This window comes from Aotus nancymaae, unplaced genomic scaffold, assembly GCF_030222135.1.
Source record: "Aotus nancymaae isolate 86718 unplaced genomic scaffold, 86718_ANA_hifiasm-v0.15.2.pri h1tg000057l, whole genome shotgun sequence".
In the NCBI taxonomy this organism is placed as follows: domain Eukaryota; kingdom Metazoa; phylum Chordata; class Mammalia; order Primates; family Aotidae; genus Aotus; species Aotus nancymaae.
In genome coordinates this window covers 63,570,680-63,592,135 of record NW_026988471.1, presented here as the reverse complement: position 1 = coordinate 63,592,135, position 21,456 = coordinate 63,570,680, and the positions used below count along the sequence as shown (strand labels likewise).

Genomic DNA, 21,456 nt, shown 5'->3' with positions numbered 1-21,456 from the left:
CTTTATGTGGTTGATTATATTACTGCAAACAACCGTAATTTTGTTTCCTTCCTTCTAATTCATATATTTAATTTTCTCCTCTTTTAAAAACTATTCTGGCTGGGTGTGGTGGCTCATTCCTGTAATCCCAGCATTTTGGGATGCCAAGGCAGGTGAATCACAAGGTCAGGAGTTCCAGATCAGCCTGACCAAAATGGTGAAACCCTGTCTCTACTAAAAATACAAAAATTAGCTCAGCGTGGTGGCACGTGCCTGTAATCCCAGCTACTCAGGAGGCTGAGGCAGGAGAATCGCTTAAGCCCAGGAGGCAGAGGTTGCAGTGAGCTGAGATCGTGCCACTGCACTCCAGAACTCCAGCCTGGGTGACAGAGTGAGACTCCATCTCAAAAAACAAACAAACAACAACAACAAAAATGATTCTGTTAGCCTGGACTTTCAGTGTCATATTAAATAGTAGAGGCAACATTATCTTGATCCCACACTTAACGTGGTATGTGTTTAAAGTTAATCCACTAAGTAATGTACTTGCTGTACATTTTGGTCCTTTATAAAGTTAATTTCCTTCTATTCCTAATCTTATAAAAGTTTTTATCATTAATAAGTGATATACTCTCTCAAATGCTTTCTCTTAGTCTTTTGAGATGGATTATATTGATAGGTTTTCTGATGTTAAATCATACTTGAATTTCTGGCGTAAACATTACCTGATTTATTATGTTTTCATGATAGATGACTAGATAGATGGCTAGTCAGATAAATGCATTCTAAAGACAGGGAAATATGTTTTAAGGTTTCCCCTAGCTCACTGTAGTAAGCCTGTTGGATTTAGTTTGCTAATATTTTATCTATAATTTTTGCATCTGTGTTCATATGTGAAATGGTCCTCTTCTTTTCCTGATTGGTTTTGTTTTTCAGATTTAGAATCTAATTTGGCTGGGTAGGTTTAAAAAGAAAATTTTTTCCTCTACTTTGTCTTGCTCACAATGCCCTTTTACTTCATTTATTTTGTAATTTGGATTGTGAGTGCATGTTTGCATAGGCTTTATATGTAGAAATTCTATGAGGTCTGGGTGGAATCCTTTATCCTTGATAAAGGATTTGCTTTTGCTTCCTGGTCTATGTGGGTAGTATACATTCTCTGTTTATAAGGAGCTTAAATTCTAATTGAGAAGATCAGCTACAATCATATAAATATATAAATAACAATAAAAAGGAAATCTTTTATTATCACATACTGCTTGCTTTTTTTTCAGATTTTAAAAAAGACATCTAACTCATAATCACAGCAGATTAGAAAGTAGAGATAGGAAAGAGGAAAACTAGACAGAAATGAACCAAATTCTGCTGCTTAACTCTGACAAACACACTTAAGGTCTCCCTACATATTTTCTCAGGTTTCTATTTCAATGTTGCATGTGTATATACTTTTGAGCCTCTCAAATAGATGGTAAGCCATTTGAGACACCAAAAATCTCATATAGTACTTATCTTTTCAATAACCATCACAGCCTTAGTACATCACTAGTACATTACTAGTACATCATGACTACATTGCTAGTACACTACCAGCACATCACTAGTACATCTCACTGTTTGGAAGAAAAATGACAGTAACACTATAATTGTAAAATTTGCATTTTGAAATGTTTCCACATAGAAAACATTCTGGCTCTGTGTATGTTGAGATCATAAACTAGTAACTTCTCACATACTACAATTCATATACCACATCAATTACAATGATTTTTTTAAGGCATATATGATTTTTATTTGACTTGCCCATACTTCTCAGTGCTGTAGCTATGAAGTATGCCCACGTCATTTATGGAAGACTATTGGCCAGTTCATCTTCTTTTTTAGGGATCACCCCTTCCACCCAAGGCCTGTGTACAAGCAGTGTAGAGCGGAAGTGATCACAAAAATGAGAAATAGAAAACATATGGGAGAAAGGAAATAGATACACGTAAGAAAGGAAGAGGAGGAAAGGCAGAAATAAACAGGGGTTCTCAAATTTTCAAAAAGAAGGAATAAACAAGGGTTCTCAAATCAAATATTTATTTTAGTATTTTAATATTTTAATATTTATTCAAGTCACCTGGGATATTTGTTTAATAAGCAGATGTTCAGGTAGAGCCTACAGAGATGATAACTCGATAGGTCGCAGCAGACTCAGGAATTTGGGTGGATCTTCCCTTTAAAAAACACTGGAATAGGGAGATCACAGAATTAGAAGGAACATGGTAGGGCCTGGAGGCATGCCAGTAACAACTGAGAAAGGTGCAACTTCTGCCACAAGATGCTAACCCTAGGTATTTGCAGATCCTCTGAAAGATACTAGTGTATGTCTACTCCACTACATACTACATACTACATTCTAGTGTATGAGGAAGATTCAAAATCTTCTTCAGGGTTATTCATATGTAAAATAATACTCTGATCAATTACCTCACAGTGGAGGAAATAAGAAAGGGGCTTCTAAAATGTATCATTAGCACATTCTTTTTTCTTTTCTGTTTTTTTTTTCAAAGATGGAGTCTTCCTCTGTCACCCAGGCTGGAATGTAGGGGCGCCATCTTGGCTCACTGCAACCTCTGCCTCCTGGGTACAAGTGATTCTCCTGCCTTAGCCTCCCTGAATAGCTGGTACTACAGGTTCGTGCCACCATGCCCAGCTAATTGTTTTTTTTTGAGACGGACTCTTGTTCTGTCACCAGGCTGGAGTGCAGTGGCACCATCTCAGCCCACTGCTGCCTCTGCCTTCCGGGTTCAAGTGATTCTTCTGCCTCAGCCTCCCGAGTAGCTGGGACTACAGGCCCACCATGCCCAGCTAATTTTTGTATTTTTAGTAGAGACAAGGTTTCACCAAGTTGACAAGGCTGGTCTCGAACTCTTGACCTCAGATGATCCACCCACCTTGGCCTCCCAAAGTGCTGGGATTACAGGCGTGAGCCACTATGCCTGGCCAGCACATTCTTAAATGCAGTTCAATAACCCACTTTGGAAAAGAAGTGAATTTTTCCCACACAAGGGATCTAATTTGTTTCGCTTATCACAGGGTGATCTAGCTAAGGGAACACTGTTCACTTTTTGCAAATCATGTCTTGGGGTGAGGACACCGGCCTTCCTGCATTGTGGAATTCCAAAGGAGTTTCAGCATACTGAGAGGCAACACACACACAAGCTGTGTACTGCAAGCAGTTTGTGGTACAGCTTATTTTTGTAAATGGACTCAGGACTACTGAAAGAAATCATGGAGAAAGGAAAGAGATGAGAAGTGTCAGGCTGTATGTCTTAACAGGCACAGGGGAAGGATCTGTATCCTAAAATGACAATAATCAAGGAATATCCCAGTATGACCAAAGTAAAGTTTTGTGTTCACTTAGTATCTCTCTTCTGAATTCCAGACCACTGAGGGTTTCAATTATATATATATATTTGAAATGTATATCAACTATACATATAGATTTCAAATACACACCCACACATATGTAAAGATCTCGCTCACTTCAAGACTCCAAACCTAAATTAATCTTAGGTTTCTCCAGATGATTCCTTTGAGGAAAGTGGATGTCTGGTATGCTAAGTTAATTTGAATAGAGATACAATGTCTACTTTGCCTTTCCTGTTTCTTCACAGGAAACAATTGTCTTTAAGTCTCAAATAACGTGCAGAAATGCACCTTGGGGAAGAAGGTGGGTTCTTGCCAGTGTATTTGCTTTAGCGAACATCTCCATTCAGGTTTATTGGTGGTTACAGTTACAGTACTTTCAAGTACAAGGGTGTGGAAAGAGTTAAGGTCTGTAAAATGATTGCTGGACAATAGCCAAGAAACTGAGAAAAGCCATAGATCCTGGGAATCAGCAGGGAGGAGAAGATCTAGTAGTGGGTGCTCCGGAGCACCGTCGTCAGGGTTCAAGGTGAGCAAGTGGGAGCAAGTGCGGAAGGGAGGGAGGGCTGGAGGAAGCTACGGTATCGACAGCATTTACAGCTTCGCTCATACCAGGTTAAGAAGTGCCTTTTCCAGAAACTCAGTAAAGAAACGGGACGTATTCTAGAGCTGTTTCGACCTGCCCACACCCTACCCTGACTTTCCCAGAAAACAGGCGAGCAAGCAAGGGGGCAAATGTGACGGCCAAGCCTCCCGCCTCCGGCTTCCAGCCTCCTCAGATCCCAGCGCACAGCCCCGCCGGACTTCCCCCGGAGCCGCCTCCAAGAGCGGGCACTGCGTGTCACTCCAAATCCGGCTGTCCCCCAGGAGTGAGGTTTGACCGCAGGGGCTCCCCGGCAGCGCTAGGCAGAGGCTGAGCAGCAGCAGCAGCCGCCTGCACGCTGAGTAAGGAGCCAGCCTCCGCCGCCGCCTCCTCCTGCCGGCTCGGAGTAGGCAGCACAGCCAGTCCCTATCGCTGTCACGCAGCCAGCAGTGGGCCGCTACCCCCCCGCGCGGCCCCGGCCCTCACACTGTTATTTGCGTGACTGACCCGAGCCGCGCGGGAGGTGAGGGCGGGCCCGGCGAGTCGCTAGCGGGGAGGGGGAGGCCGGGCCCGCCCACTCCTTCTTCTCTGGCCGGCTGCGGAAGCTCTCTCCTCCCCATTGGCCACACGCTCGCGTCCATCACTCCCGCGAGACGCTTTGATTGGCAGAAGGCGCACTTCTGGCGAAGAGGGTCGAGTGACTCCGCCGGTCTCCGGCGCCTCCTCCTTCCCTCCACCCCCTACTTTAACGTCCACCCACCTCTCCCCACCCCCAACTCCGCTGCCCCCGCCCCGCTCGCGGCAGTGTCCTTAGAAGACTCATTGGGCCAGGGGCGCAGCCAGCCACTTAACGAGCCGCGCCGCCATAGGTCGAGGCCCACGCCCGTCGGAACGGCGGGCCTCGCCATTGGGTCGCTCCGCTCCGCTCCTGCCCCTTCAGCGCCGCACCCTCCCGTCGCCGCCTCCCAGCCTGGCTCTCCCTCTGCCCTCTTACCCCGCCCGTCCCCGCCGCATCTCCCCTGTCCAGCTGGGCGGGGACTGCTGTACGACTCTGTAAAGTCTGTGAGTCACTGCACAACCCATCAATCCAATTAAATGTCTTGAGAGAGCCGAGCAGGCGTTGCTGCCGCCCGCCGCCGCTCGCCCAGCCGCGGCCGCCCCTGCTCCGGCTTGCAGCGCCCCTCTGATCCATGGCTGTCTGTCTGTACTTGTTACGGTGTAACATCCTCCTCCTCCTCCTCCTTCTCCTCCTCCTCCTCGGGAGCCGCTGCAACTTCCCCTCAGCCAGCCTCCTCCTCTGCTTGGGGACTGCAAAGGCATGGGATAGACCCAGAGCCACTTCCCTCTGTCTCCCCTCCAGCCCTCGCTCAATTTTCCTCCCTTTAAATTAAAGTCTGTCCCTCGCTCCTCGACGTTTTAGAGATTTATTGGTCGGTCTATTATTTCCTCTGATATTATTCTCCCTCCCTGGGGCAAGGCTCGTAGGGGCCGGTGGGTTTATTTTAGGGAAGGGACGCTCCATCACCTCACCCCTCCGTTTCTCCTCCTCCCTTTTCGGCTGTGACTTGATTTCCCCGCTCCTCTGCGCTCCCACCCCTCGAACTCACCGTCCTGCACTCGAGTGACGCACAGACACCCCCCGCCCACAGCCCAGACGTCCCCTCCCTCGCTGCCATCCCGACCCGTCTCGGAGCTGGACCAGGTGCCGACTTCGCAGAAGGGTGAGTGCTGTGCTGGGTTGAGTGGGGAGGATCTGGAAAAATGTGGTGACCGGTCCACTGTTGGGGAGGGCAGGGATCAGGCTGTGGGCTGGAGGTTCCCAGTCCGGCGTGGATTTAAGGTGGCGACTCCCTCCTTTCCTCCCTCCCTCGCTCCCGCTTCCCCCGCCCCTCAACTCCTTATTCACCAGCCTTGCTGTATTTCTAGGTATTGCCAGACTTCCACCATCGGGGCATTATAAAGCTTATAAAACATTTGGTAATGGCATGCTTTCTGTCTTTAGGATGCTTAGTGAGCAGTGATAGCCACCAATGTGATCTAATAGACTCTATCACCTGCAAAAAGCGTAAAAGGGGCGATGGGTATATTTTCTTCTAATTCAAAGTTAAACTTTTATTCAATAAAGGCAAAGCAAAAGGTATTTTTAATTCGAATGCGTGGCAATAGAGCAGCGATAGAGAGGGAAAGACAGATATTGTCTAATGGCATTGCTTAGTGTTTTCATTTGAAAATAGTTTTATGGGTTCCCTATTGAAAAAATATCAAGTCCGTATCAAAGGTTATGAAGTCTTTGAACCTGTTAGAGGAAAGCGAGGTTAGATGGAAATCCAGCTTGACACTTCACCTTCAGCTCATCTCTGTTCCAGGGAGGCATTACAACACAGAGTTTTAAATTTCTCAGTCACTGGACACAGTGGAGTATGTGAAGGATATGAAGAAATATGGATTATTTCTCTTTTGATAGCCATCTTTTGTGTACTTGATTGCTTGTTCAGCAATGTCATACTACAGAATTTTGTAAAATTTTAATTTGGTTTCTTGGTTGTCCATAGTTCAGAAGTACAAATACCTGTCCATATATGCTTTATGAAGATGTTGCCGTATGCATCTTTTTTTTGAAATAAAAGTAAAAATTATGAGAAATAGTTGCTCAGAATTGGCTTCTGACGTTGCTTTTTAGAATTCAGCTGTTTTAAAATGGTATTACTCTTTTTGAATCAAGTTCTGGGCTAGTTGTCCACAAGATTCAAATTAGGCCAAACCAAACATGTTTTGAAATATTAAAGTACGGGAAAGGCCTCTTAGTAGTTCATTCTCTCCTTCTCTTTCAGAGTAACCAGAATAAGTTGTTACTAAATTTAATTTTAAAGAATAGACTGTTCCTGTACTGAAATCTGCAAAGTTGCTACAGAAACATTTCTTTTTAAAGAGCAGAAATGTGTTTATGATCAGCCCAAAGTAGTAAAGTTGAAAAGTGACTTAAACATAAATGCTGTCTTAAAGAAATGCTTGTCATAAGCCCCAAAACCTTCCAGAGTGTTTCAGGAAGACTTATACAAAGCCTTTTTGAATTGTTTAATAAATTTTATCGTGTGACTTTTTTTTATAAGATTGAATTATTGAAAGATCTCATAGCACAAGGGAGCCATCCTGCCAGAGTTTGAATCTTTACCACCATCCCTCACTGGCTGTGTGACCTTGGGGACATTTCTAACCTGGCCTTTGTGGGTTTTTGTCCTGTGGATGGAAAGGATGGCTTCTCAAGGAGTTGTTATAAAGTTGCAAGAGAGTACATGTCACAGTGCACTCCATGTTAGCTGCCCCATCATCACCAGTAGTCTCAGAGAGGTATCACGTTAGCTGCCCCATCACCACCAGTAGTCTCAGAGAGGTATCTAGTGTAGTGGTTAAGAGTAGGACCTCATGCTGGCTCGTGCTTATAATCCCAGCATTTTGGGAGGCTGAGGTGGGAGAATGGCTTGAGCTCAGGAGTCTGAGACCAACTGGGTCAAGATGGTAAGATCCAGTCTCTACTAAATCGTTTTAAAAACAAAAAAAGTGGGGCCTCCAGAACCAGATTTCATGTTTAAGTCCTAGCTTTTCCTCATTATCTTTGTGACCTTGGCCAAGTCAGCCTAGATTCCTCATCTGTAAAATGGGAATAATAGCACCTACTTCATAGAGTTATTGTGATTGCACAGAGTGAGTTAATGTATGCAAAGATCTTGAGTAGTCTTTGGTGCATCTTTGCAAGTTTAACTCTTATGTGCCTTGTGTATTTTGAAATATGAATGACTGTATTTTTTTAAAGATTTTATTGTAAAGATTAAAATTATTGTTAACAAAATAAGCACAATTTTTATCAATATGCCTGATGTTTTATGGGATTTATATTTTTATTCTAGAGTTTGTATGACCCTCTAAGAAATACAGCTACTGGGCCAGGCACAGTGGCTCATACCTCTAATCCCAGAACTTAGGGAGGCTGAGGTGGAAGGATTGTTTGAGCCCAGGAATTTGAGACCAGCCTGGGCAGCACAGCGAAACCCCGTCTCTACAAAAGATACAAAAATTAGCTGGATGTGGTGGCACGTGATTGTAGTCCCAGCTATTGAACCCTGGAGGTGGAGGCTGCAGTGAGCCGTGATTACGCCACTGCATGCACTCCAGCTTGGGTGACAGAGACCTGTTTCTTTTTTTTGAGACAGTTTCACTCTGTCACCCAGGCTGGAGTGCAGTGGCACAATCTTGGCTCACTGCAACCTCTGCCTCCAGAATTCAAGTGATTCTCCTGCCTCAGCCTCCCTAGTAGGTGGGATTACAGGCGTGTGCCACCATGCCCAGCTGATTTTTGTATTTTTAGTAGAGAGGAGGTTTCACCATGCTGGCAAGGCTGGTCTCGAACTCCTGACCTCAAGTGATACACCCACCTCAGTCTCCCAGAGTGCTGGGATTACAGGCATGAGCCACCACACCTGGCAAGACCCTGTTTCAAAAAAATAATAATAATAATAAGGAAAAGAAATTTAACCGATCCCCTTTCATTTAAACTTGCGTAATAGAATGTACATACCTCTATTGTAAGTGTAATACATATCACACATTTGCTGTTATCTGTGACTTTCTCTCCTGTTAAACAGAAAACTCTTTGAGGGTAAGAATAGTATTTCATTTATAATTTAATCTCCAGTGCCCAGTACCTTGTATTTAAAGAAGCTTAATTAATGCCTGTGAAATTAATTAAAACTCTGTTTATAGTAGTTGAGTGACATTATAAGTGCTATTGAAGAGAATGCTATTATTTGTATTATTGAATTGAATTTTCACTTTCTCAATTATTTTTGCAAATAGAGAATAAATGAGAGGAATTACAGTATAATTTACTTTTCATTATGGAACTTTTTTATTTTCAAGGTTAAACAGAAAATAGTCTGAAAAGTATCCCTCTCGTATCCTCCTTTGATACCTGACATGTCCAGTTTTTAATCATAAAGTCCTGTGACTCCCACACTTTCTGTCATTAAGTTGGATGTTGTTAATAATTAATATGAATTCTATGAATTAGATTTGGAATGTTTCAAAAATGATGATATGATGTTATTATCTGCTACAGATTAATAATAATAAAGAGAATTTATCAGCCTAATCCTATGAAATTAAAATGGCACCATTTCCTTCAGGACCACATCCTTATTCTCTTTCCATTCAAGAGTGAAACTCCTGCTCTTGAGCAGTCTTAATAAATAATTAACTATTGAAATAGCTGTACTAAATAGTGTGGCAGGAATCATAAAGGAAGTATATGTCATTGGTAAATAAAACACTTACACTATAAATGTCACCATATGCTTAATAGGTGTTATTCAATTGGGGAATATATTTTTTAAAATAAGCAAAGTTGATGGGGCCTACCACCTGCCTCATTTATAGAATTATTCTATTTTATTTGTCAATAAAATCCAGTCTAATTACTGAGTCCTCTGAAGTTATAAAAAGCCAGAATTATGTTTCATTAGAGATCCTTGATAATAAAGTCTGAATACTAATCTACTCAGAATTGTTACAGTGTTCCATCACATTGTTAAAACTTTTCAAACACATATATGAAATATCTATTACAATGTGGGTAATTTTGTGTATATAAATCTTTGTTTAACCAAATCATCAGTTACCCAGTTTTGTTGAAAATATTACATTTTCATTGGCTAAAACAATTAATTTAGAAAACTTGTCCTTTTTTTTGTTTTTTTTTTTTGCTTTTATACATTTAAAGCAGCTAATCTAAAGTGAAACTTTAAAAATTAATAATTGATAAGCACTTAGAAACCATACTTTAGTGTCTGGTATGCAAGATTGAAAGTCTCTTTATTTTTCACTTGACACATTTTAGCATGACATTTATTCTGTAGTTCACACCTCTTTCAGCTTTTTTTTTGTGTGTGAGGATGTTTGGGTATTTATTAGTATTTTACAGACATATACAATGTCTGCAGGTTTTGTTTAAAAACCAGTGTTTGTTGTGTATAATTATTTGGAAAGAAGAACAAGGAGGGGTCGAAGTAAGCTTTGAGGCTTGTGATTTCTATCCTTGTCTTCTTATATTAAGAATATGGATAACTACCTATATATTTTATTAGTAATTAAAAGGAGAAGAAAATAATATGTGCATTATCTTATGGCCTAAACTCAGAATTAAGGTCCATGAAGTTCTGTACTGAGTGATGCTACTGATTGGCATGTGACCTTGAGCATTACACTTAACCTCTACCGCTCTCCATGAGTGAAGGCAGTTACCCTCTGCTCACTCACAGAGAAAGTTGTAGGGGTCAGTTGTAAGTGCTTTTTGAAAGCATTTGAGAAGGACACAATGCAAGCAAATACAAAGTAAACATTAGCATTTAGAAATGAATATTTGTTCATCATTATTTAAAAGTTGTGACCTTTCAGATTTTGTATCTAAAGGGCATTTTTCCTTTTAATTTTATATGTGAAGAGACTTCTTACTAGTATGTTCACAAAAATGTATATATGATACCTTTTAAAGAAGCAAGGAACTTTGGTTTAGCTGAATGGGGTTTTAAATGTTAACACTGAGTTTTTGGTACATCCTGAGTTATAGGAAATGTTGATATTTTTGAGAACAAACTTCAGGTATCTGAAAGGTAATATATTTTATTAAGTTAAAGTTTATAAAGCTTACACTTGCATTGCAGGAAAGCATGTTGAGACTTAGATTCCATTTAGCAGTCTATTCAAATAGAAAAATTAGTCATATCATTTACTTTTAAATTTCAAAAGAATTACCTGACTATAGGACCCCTCTTGTTTTATTATTATTTTTGAGAAGAATGGAATCCCTGGAAAGGACCCTTCTTTATACTCATTTATTTTTTTTTAACCTTGGATGAAGTGAAATATGCATATTTCAGAATATAGTAGCTTGGAGGATTTAATTTATTTCAGCTAATTTTGTATTTCGGAAAGCTAGGGAACACACGTGTGGAAAGGCTATATTTTAAGAAACTAGTGTTTTTTTCCCCCTCTCTTGTCCCTAAAAATGAGTTATGAATTATTAAAATTTAAAATAAAAGACTTAGGGTTAGCATTATATACAGTTTTATGTCTCTCTGATTATTAGCAGAATTATCACAACCTCATAATATTACTCCTTTTTGTTTTTTGAGACGAAGTCTCACTCTGTTGCCCAGGTTGGAGTGCGGTGGCACGATCTCGGCTCACAGCAACCTCCGCCTCCCGGGTTCAAGTGATTCTCCTGTCTCAGCCTCCCGAGTAGCTGGGATTACAGGTGCATGCCACCATGCCCTGCTAATTTTTTTATTTTTAGTAGAGACAGGGTTTCACTGTGTTCTCCAGGATGGTCTTGATCCACTGACGTCATGATCCACCTGCTTTGGCCTCCCAAAGTGCTGGGATTACAGACGTGAGCCACCGCGCCTAGCCCTGATATTACTAACTTTTTAAAGTAAAAATGAAATTCTAGTGTACTCAGAATAACAACTATTAAAACAAGTAAGACATGTAAAGAAATATTATTTCTTCAAACTGATATTAAGAAGAGTGAATAATGATCCTCAAATGTGAGATTTCTGAGCAGAAAGCAACTTCAAAAAACATATTGTCCTTACTGTTCAGTAGCCAACTGACTGATACTTAGAATGATCAGTTTTCTTTTTGAGTTTAAAGTTCACATTGATGTTTATATTGTGTTGCATGTTCATATCAATAACTCTTTGGTATTGAATATTTACCTTTAACATATTAAATGAAATGACCAAACTAGTCTACCTTTTATTTAAATTTTATCTATTTTTCACAACCTTCTTTTTGTTCTTACATTGTATTTCAGTTTTCTTAATATTTCCACGTTTGTCTTTTCCTTTTATACAGCATATTTTTTTATTTTACTCTATCCTCTGTCTTCCTCCCAAGAATCATAGGAATTCTTTTTCCTTGATCATAGCAGGTTTTTTCCGTTAGCTCCCTTTGCATTTGCCTCTATATAAGGTATGGAGTAGGGGTTATTTATTTATTTTAGTCTGCTTTATGAGACTGGTGGAAAGACCTTCTCTATAGAACGTTTGCTTTGCCTTGTTTCAGAAGATGAGCTCTCTGATCATCTTATCTACACAAACTTAAGGGACCACATCATAAACCTAAGACCAAGTTTTAGCTTGTGTGAGGTGGTAACAAGGAAAAACTGTAACATGTTTATTATTTACTGATTTTTCTATTAATCTATTTTATGTGGAGGAGCCCACAGATTTTTTTTCTGTTCACATGATCTTGAAATGTCCAAGCTTTTTTTTTTTTTTTTTTTTTTTTTTCCCCTCTGTGCTTTGACCACGAGGAGGGTGACTTGCCTGAGAACATCACATTAGCCGGGATGAGCAGCTCCTTTGTTTTGTTTTGTTTTTTTGTTGTTAGCTCCTTAAAACCAGGCAGAACATCAGACCATGTCCTCTGTGAGATTTTCCAAGGTTCACCATTGTGGAATTATTAATGGTCCCTGGTAAAGTAACCATCAGCTTCATTATCTTCCATGGTTTCAACTCAAATGAAATGTATCCCTTTGAGTTAACTTTAGTTTTGATTTTAAGAGTTCTTATCCAGAAAATCAAAGTATAAAAATAAATATATATTTTTAAACGTAAAAGATTTACATAAAAATCCTATAAGTAAAAAGGTTTTTGTAAGGACCAAAGTTCATTGATCTGGAGAAAATATTTAATAGTTTCTCAAAATATCTGATATTATTCAGACATCAGTAGTAAAAAAGCTTTAAATTTGATTAAGCAAAAATAAATCCTCCTTTTGATTTAAAAAGCAAAGTCTATTTTTACTTTTTATTTAAACAATTTGAATACAAAATTAGATAAACTGAGTTTTGGAGTTGATTAAATAAGGATTTCCCAGAAATGGTACTTTGTAAAATGTATGCCTCATGGAAGAAGTTTGATCTTTTTTATACAGATACATCCCATTTTTGGCTTCTGTTCATTTACTCATGCAGTTAATTCAACAGATATTTATTGAGCACTTACTATGGGTCAGCTGCTCTTGGTAAACATGCATGGTGTAGTGGGGAAGAAGAGGGATGAATATGCCTGCCCTTATGGAAATTCCAAACTATTTTGGGAGTGTTTACAACTTGTTATCTATTATTTGGTGTAGTTATAATTAAGCATTATACAATAATGACCTGAAAAAAGTAAGGATTCTTTAAATGGATTTTACGCCTGCTGACTTGGTATAAAAGAAACCCTAAATCCTAAAACAAAATTCCACTTAAGTGGACAATTTTTATTTGAATTTGAGTTGAAATATTAAAAAACAATAATTCAGTAGTTTCCAACAGAAATCATGAATCATCCTCATTTCTGAACCCTGGAAAACCTTACAGTGGACAGAGTCTGAAATTTCTCCTAGGTTTTCTTTACACTTTTAAGTTGTTTTCTCCTATTGCTTTGTTTTTTTTGTAACAGAGCCTGAGAAAAAGGATAACACTGAAAATTGCACAATGGAAATGGAGTCATCTCTGCTATATTGCATAATTAACAAGAAAATCTTAAGTTTTCTTTGTCTTAAGAAATTAGTATACATTAAGAACTAATTTTTTGTTTCTGTGAATGTACTATGTAATTTCCTTAACAAACAAATAAAATCCTTAGGGTTTATTTCCACCTTGAATATTAAAGTAGATATACCTAAGTATCTATGCATACAAGTAGCATTAATACAGTATAATATATATTGATTTTCATTAATTGTTTTATTTTTATTCATAAATGTTTAATACATGTCATAAGTGCTTGGGGGTATCAGAGGCTAATAATAAGAAATGTCATCTGCCTATAATGATGTTCACAGTCTAGTTAGAGACAAAAGAACTCCACATGAAAATTAAATCATTTATATTAGGCAATATGAGATTTAGCTTAGTGGGAAGTCTAGTGTAGGCCACTACAGTAAGCCTAATCTTGCATCAAGTGAACTTACCATCTAGAAGAAGTTCTAGGTGGCCTTCCTGGGAATCCATCCTTCCTTTTAAGTCTGGGCAAAGATGGTTAGCAGGCTTTTTGTCCTTGGACACCTAAGGGTAGAATAGTCTCTGCACTAGCTGTTGTAGTGGCTCAGCAAGAGAGGGAGGAAGAGGGAATGGAGCACACATTCTACCCATTTATTACATTCACAAGCTATCACCTTTGGAAGCAAAAATTGTGCCTGAGAATAGAATATATGGACACAGTATGGATATATTTTAGGTTCTTGAGAATAAAAATTATTCAAGACTGGGCACAGTAGCTCACGCTTATAATCCTAGTACTTTGGGAGGCTGAGCTGAGAAGATTGCTTGAGGCTAGGAGTACGAGGCCAGCCTGGGCAACATAGTAAGACCCCTGTCTTCGCACACAAAAAAATTAGCTATAGGTGGTAGTGCACACCTGTGGTCCTAGCTAGCTACATGGGGGGCTGAGACAGAAGGACGGCTTGAACCCAAGAGGTTAAGGCTGCAGTGAGCTATGACTGAGCCACTGCACTCAAGCCTAGGCAACAGAGTAAGATATTGTTTAAAAAAAATTATTTCATCAAGCCTGTAATCCCAGCACTTTGGGAGGCCGAGGCGGGTGGATCACGAGGTCAAGAGATCGAGACCATCCTGGTCAACATGGTGAAACCCCGTCTCTACTAATACAAAAAATTAGCTGGGCACGGTGGCGCGAGCCTGTAATCCCAGCTACTCGGGAGGCTGAGGCAGGAGAATTGCCTGAACCCAGGAGGCGGAGATTGCGGTGAGCCGAGATCGCGCCATTGCGCTCCAGCCTGGGTATCAAGAGTGAAACTCCGTCTCAAAAAAAAAAAAAAAAAAAAAAAAAAAAAAAAATTATTTCAAAGCTTTGTGAAGCCTGATACATTAATATGGGCCCCATGGACAAGGGGAGTTCCCTGAAAATGGAAGAATCACTGGAAGGGGAGTTAAAACGTGGAGTTGGAAGCTTTTGACAGTTACTAAAGACACTTCCCCGGTTTTCCCTAGAGTAGCCCTGCCTACAAGATGGGTGTCCTCCAGGCCTAATATGACAAATTTAGGAAGTTTGCATATATTGCTGTGATTTATAGATATAATCTTTCTAAATTGTTTTGCTTTGGAATTAGCTGAAGTTCCTGATGTGTGTGTGTGTGTGTGTTTAAATTCTCAAATGTAATGTGTGACTGTGTGGCTTTTGTTTTCATTTTCTTGGATATTTGAAAATATTAAGCATCGCTTTGTTTTTATAGTGCAGATGTTTGTTTATTTGGAGCTAAATCTAAGACAGAATAATGCAATGTATGCTTGCCTCTTAGATTTAAATTAGGGGGAAAAGGCCAGGTACGGTGGCTTATGGCTATAATTCCAACACTTCGGGAGGCTGAGGAGGGCAGAACACCTGAGATCAGGAGTCCGAGACCAGCCTGACCAACATGGTGAAACCTCATCTCTACTAAAAATATAAAAATTAGCTGGGTGTGATGGCAGGTGCCTGTAATACCAACTACTCGGGAGGCTAAGGCAGGAGAATTGCTTGAATCTGCGAGGTGGAGGTTGCAGTGAGCTGAGTTCATGCCGCTGCACTCCAGCCTGGGAGACAGAACAAAACGCCATCTCAAAAAATAAATAAATAAATAAATAAATAAAAATTAGGGGAAAAAAATCCCCAAAGCCTCAGTGTTTATTTTATCTGTTAATAAAAGTATTTAGACCCTTATGTGGATACTTTCCTTTTCTTTTTCTTTTCCTTTTTTTTTTTAAAGATAATCTGTATGAATAGTTTCTTTTCCTGAAAACTATTTCTCCTAGAACCATCACTCAATCTATATGATTCAAAAAGCCACTGAAGGTAGTTATGTTAATTATCTAGAAAGTCGTGATGGTTTTGAGGGTGTATACATATGTCACAACTTATTAAATTGTACATTTTAAATATATGCACTTATCATATATTAATAACACTTTTTAAAAAGCCACCCAGATTGTAAGGTATATTATCAAGATAAAATTACCTGTTATAAGAATTATATTTTTTAAGTTTTTTATTTATTTTTTATTTCTTTATTTCATCCACCCTTTATTCATCTATATCTCATACCCTAGACACACATATTTCAAGTAAGAAAGACAAATAGAATTAAGGAGGCCTTTGTGCCTGTTGAAATTTAGGTATAGGACCTTAGAGAGCTTTTTACCATATGTAAGACTCACTAGAGTATCTTTAAGTAATTTGCACAAATTTGAATGTGGAGAATTGGGGTTGTGTATTCTTCAAGGAATCCTTTTCTTATAGTTTAACAGATTATGACTCATCTTTGGCAAGGAGTAAAGAGCATGATTTTAATGAGGCTCTTTCCTCCCCTTTTCTTTCTTTCTTTCTTTTTTTTTTTTTTAGAAGAGGTAAAATGGCTTAATGCTTTATAAATATTTCTTTTTCTCCCCCGCATGTTGTACATTAAATTTTGGCATATTGGGCCATAGACTCTATGAATAGATTTGTTTAGGGGAGAACTAGGTTTGTTCCATTATTCTTGCTTCTATGGTTTTGAGCACAGTACAGATACCTTAATGTAAGTTTGTTAATTGGTGGTTTAATGTTAATTGAATATTCCTTATGTTATCCAGTGTATATCAGGTAAATTTCTGTATGTATAATATCAAAAAAATTTTTTTTTTGAGACAAAGTCTTGCTCTGTCACCCAGGCTGGAATGCAGTGGTATGATCACTGCCCACTGTGGACTCAACCTCCCAGGATCAAGCAATCCTCCACCTCAGCCTCTCGAGTAGCTGGGACTACAGGTGTACACCATCACTCCTGGATAAGTTTTAGGTTTTTTTGTTTTTTGTTTTTTGTTTTTTTTTTTGAGCTGTTTCGCTCTTGTTGCCCAGGCTGGAGTGCAATGGCGCTATCTTGGCTCACTCCAGCCTCCACCTCCCAGTATCAAGTGATTCTTCTTCCTTGGCCTCCCGAGTAGCTGGGGTTACAGGCGCCCACCACCACACCTAGCTAATTTTTTGTATTTTTAGTAGAGATAGGGTTTCACCATGTTGGCCAGGCTAGTCTTGAACTCCTGACCTTCGGTTATCCACCCGCCTTGGCCTCCCAAAGTGCTGGGATTACAGGGGTAAGCCACCATGCCCAGTCAATTTTTAATTTTTTTTGTAGAGATGGGATCTTACCATGTTGTTCCAGCTGATTTTGAATGCCTGGCCTGAAGCAATCCTCTTGCCTCATCCTCCCAGAGTGCTGGGATTACAGATATGAACCACAGTGCCAGGCTGAAGCTCCTTTATTGTTGGATTGAATGCATATGTTAAATTTAGAACATTGGCAAATTTTCATGAATTAAATAAAATAGTCTAGAAAAATGATCAGAGTTGTGTTTCTGCGGTTGGGACTATCAGGGCATTAATGAGTGATTTGGAAGCTCTAGCTCTTTTTACAACACTGGTAGGACATAACCCAGAGGAGAGGCCCTGGGTTATTGTAATGTAGAGCCACACCATGTTCTAGGATGCTATCTCTCATACCATATTCCCCCATACCCAAGCTTTCTATTGTAGAACTTTTCAGACATGTAGAAAACCTAACAGAATAATTCAACAAACACCCATATTCTCCCTACCCAGGTTCAGTAGTTATTAACCTTTTGCTGTATTGGCTTTATGAGCCTGTCCCTATTTCTCTGTATGAATACTTTTTTCCTGTACCATGTGAAGTTAAGTTTCAGGCATCACGAGTCCTTACCATTAAATGCTTCAGAATATATGTTCTGAGAATAAGAACATTTTCCTACATAACCACAATAGCATTATCACACCTAGGAAAATTGGTAATAACTTGGAATGCTTTTCAAAAATTCAGTTCATTAAAGGCATATGAATTTATATTCTACTAAAAATTAAATGCATATGGGCCGGGCACGGTGGCTCACGCCTATAATCCCAGCACTTTGGGAGGCCGAGGCGGGTGGATCACGAGGTCAAGAGATCAAGACCATCCTGGTCAACATGGTGAAACCCCGTCTCTACTAAACATATGAAAAATTAGCCGAGCATGGTGGTGCGTGCCTGTAATCCCAGCTACTCGGGAGGCTAAGGCAGGAGAATTGCTTGAACCCAGGAGGCAGAGGTTGCGGTGAGCCGAGATCGCGCCATTGCACTCCAGCCTGGAAAACAAGAGCGAAACTCTGTCTCAAAAAAAAAAAAAAAAATTAAATGCATATAAAGTGAGAAGTTTCATAGAATATGGAATTCTGGAAATTTCTGGTAAAGATACGTATTTCTTCTCTGTGTTTGCAAGTAAGGCCACTACTTCAAACATTTTTGTGAGGTAAATACATTTTCTATGTTTGGTGAGGTAAAATATTTCTAACTCTCCCATTGCATGATCATAGCCATGAAAAGAAAGAAACATTCTCAAAGATCATGTCACAGTGTGGTTTAGAGGAAAAAGCTCAGTTTTGAGTCAGAAGGAACAGTGTTGGTTCAAACAGTTGCTCTGCCACTTCCCTGCAGGTGACCTTGCAGTGAAGTTCTTCTATCAGTTAAGATTCTTTTAGAAACTGCCCTCGAGCTCACTGGAATCGTCAGGAAATGTGTTTTCAGAAAAAATTCAGAGGCAGGGCAAGCTTCAGGGTTGGTCAGTTCTGTAGCTCAGGTTACGTGTCTTTCTGCTGTGCCAGGCTCCTTGTTGGCTCTGGCTTTGTTTCAGCTCCTTCCTCCAGTTGGTTTATAGCCACACATTACCATATTCAGAAGTCAGAAACCTCTCCACAGGGATGGACTGTCAGTTTTCCTGTCTGATCGAGCATCTCTGCTCACTTCTGGACGAGTAACTGTCTTCAGAGAGCATTCTGCCCTGGATGGCTTGGACTAACCTGTAACCGTGCCCCTAGAGCCAGGATGGGGTTCATTTAGGGAGAGGAAGGGAGGAATGAATGTTGGGTATGTCTCTAAGACTCCATTTTCTTTGCTGTAAAATAGTAACAGTGATATCTACCTCTATGCATATTACTTGATATCAAATAAGTAAAGCAGCAAACACAAAGCTGATGTTTAATAAATGTTCATTCCTGGCTGGATATGGTAGCCCACGCTTGTAATCCCAGCACTTTGGGAGGCTGAGGTGGGTGGATCATGAGGTCAGGAATTCAAGACCAGCCTGTCCAATATGGTGAAACCCCATTTCTACTAAAAAATACAAAAATTAGCTGGGTGTGGTGGTGCACACCTATAGTCCCAGCTACTTAGGAGGTTGAGGCAGGAGAATCGCTTGAACCCGGGAGGTGAAGGTTGTGGTGAGCTGAGATGGTGCCACTGCACTCCAGCCTGGGTGATAGAGTGAGACTCCATCTCAAAACAAAATAAAATAAATGTTAATTCCTATTCTTTCTTCTCTCCTTTCAATCTTATATAAAATCCCATTTTCCTTTGATGCTGCCACACTCCATACTAGTGAGCATTTGTAAGTGACTCTCCCTTGGCTGGTCTCCTACCTGACCTCTCACCTCACTATCTAGGGCATAGCATTTTATGTGAGCTTTGCAAATTAGTCAGACCTTCCATTAACCTATCTTGCCCATCTTATTTTTTTTCTCATATATTTCTTTTAAATTTATTCCATAATGTATATACCTAGAAACATCTTCTATATCTCAACTTCACTTGATGTTTTTCCAAAGCCAAGGAAGGGAAATTGTTAACAATGTGGACAAGGCCAGGCATGGCAGCATACACCTGCAGTCCCAGCTACTCTGGAGGCTCAGGCAGGAGGATCACTTGAGCCCAGGAGTGCAAGATCAGCCTGGGCAACATAGCAAGACCCCACATTTAAAAAATAACACTTAAAAAAACAGCGTGTGGTACATATTTATCAAATGTGAAGAAAAATGTCTTCAGCTTTACTACTCATAAAAACAGAGTTGAAATAGATTTCCCCTTTTATGAAAAGAAAACCATGATGACCCATGAAAAGGCCAGCAAAATAAAGTGCTGTTTGAAATATAGTATCTTGTTTGTCCAGGATAGACCAAGTCTTTGATATTTCAGGAAAATCTAGACTCATCACAGTAGTTTAGCTGCTTCAGTTTCACCAGAACTTCCTTTAAAAAAAATTGTGTCTAAGCCGAGCACGGTGGCTCATGCCTGTAATCCCAGCACTTTGGGAGGCCAAGGCAGGCGGATTATGAGGTCAGGAGTTTGAGACCAGCCTGGCCAACATGGTGAAACCTCGTTTCTACTGAAAATACAAAAATTAGCCAGGTGTGGTGGCGGGTGCCAGTAGTCCCAGCTACTTGGGAGGTTGAGGCAGGAGAATTGCTTGAACCCGGGAGGTGGAGATTGCAGTGAGCTGAGATCACGCCATTACACTCCAGCCTGGGTGACAGAGTAAGAGTCTGTCTCAAGAAAAAAAATGTGTCTAATTTACCAATACATCTTTTTTGGATTCTTTTGTCTTGAACCCTCTCATACCTACTGCAAGAGAGAGTCATCTTCCAAAGATGTGTTTTCCAATACTGTATGTGGGAACAATGGAGGGTCTTTGTTCAGGCATGCCGTCTTCAAAATAGAGAGAAAAGGATTGTCATATTTTTTCCCCTGGGGGATTTCTAAAGCACTTCTGAAACACCTGTAATGTCCTGCAAAATTGCCACAACCCAATTACATGGGATGTTTTTCCCTTTTGAATTTTCTTCCAAAATGACAGGATTACTCTTAAAGGAAAGTTATTGATCCCTGTTGACCCCTGTAAGTAGAACGTTTAACTCTGCCACCCTCCATGGCAAGAGTATAGAAGAAGTGTGAAAAGTCTGGTATCTTGATTGACTTGGAAGATGCTGAACCCTGGCTTGTCCCTTTCTGTTACATTTTTTTCAGTGTCTTTAATTTTTAGATTTAGTGTTGAGGTATCTATTGATCTTTTAGGCTCTGTGAATACTGAAAATACTCAGATTTTGAATGGTTCCATCCATAATTGAGAGCTTCTGCTGGTATGAATCTTTTCAGCCAGAGAGATGTTTTTTAAAGGAACTTCTTAAGTATGTGTTGATGTTTCTTACATATCTCAAATTAGGTTCTGTTATTGTAATACTGCACAATGAAAGCAAAACTCGGAGATAAATTATAATTTTATTAAAGAAGCCAGAGAAGGGACATTGTGGCTATAATTTTGGTTAAAAGTGCTGAGTTTTGAGAATAAAAAATTTGAAATTCATATTGCATTCCTTTAAGTGCTATTGGTTATTTCTAAGGAAGATGAAATATAATTATAACTTATGAAGCTTGGTTTCATTTGAGCACATTTTAAATGTTAGTGCCTTGCAGAAAAGTTTTGTGGACAAGATTCCTTTCGCTGTGTAACAAATGCTTTTACTGTTTAGCCAAGGTTTGCTGCTAATGGCTCAGAGACTGAAATGAAAAGTGAAATGGCTGTTG

The 21,456-nt window shown here is 39.8% G+C and overlaps 1 protein-coding gene across 1 annotated transcript in view; it reads left to right on the top strand.

Moving 5' to 3' along the window:
• The first annotated feature begins 5,172 nt into the window (after positions 1-5,172).
• The window catches only part of SERTAD2 (SERTA domain containing 2), a 121,883-nt gene continuing 105,599 nt past the window's right edge, over positions 5,173-21,456 (top strand). Inside the window, exon 1 of the mRNA XM_012477253.2 lies at positions 5,173-5,691. The gene's annotated coding sequence lies outside the window, so the exon portion shown is untranslated. The remainder of the gene's footprint in view (positions 5,692-21,456) is intronic.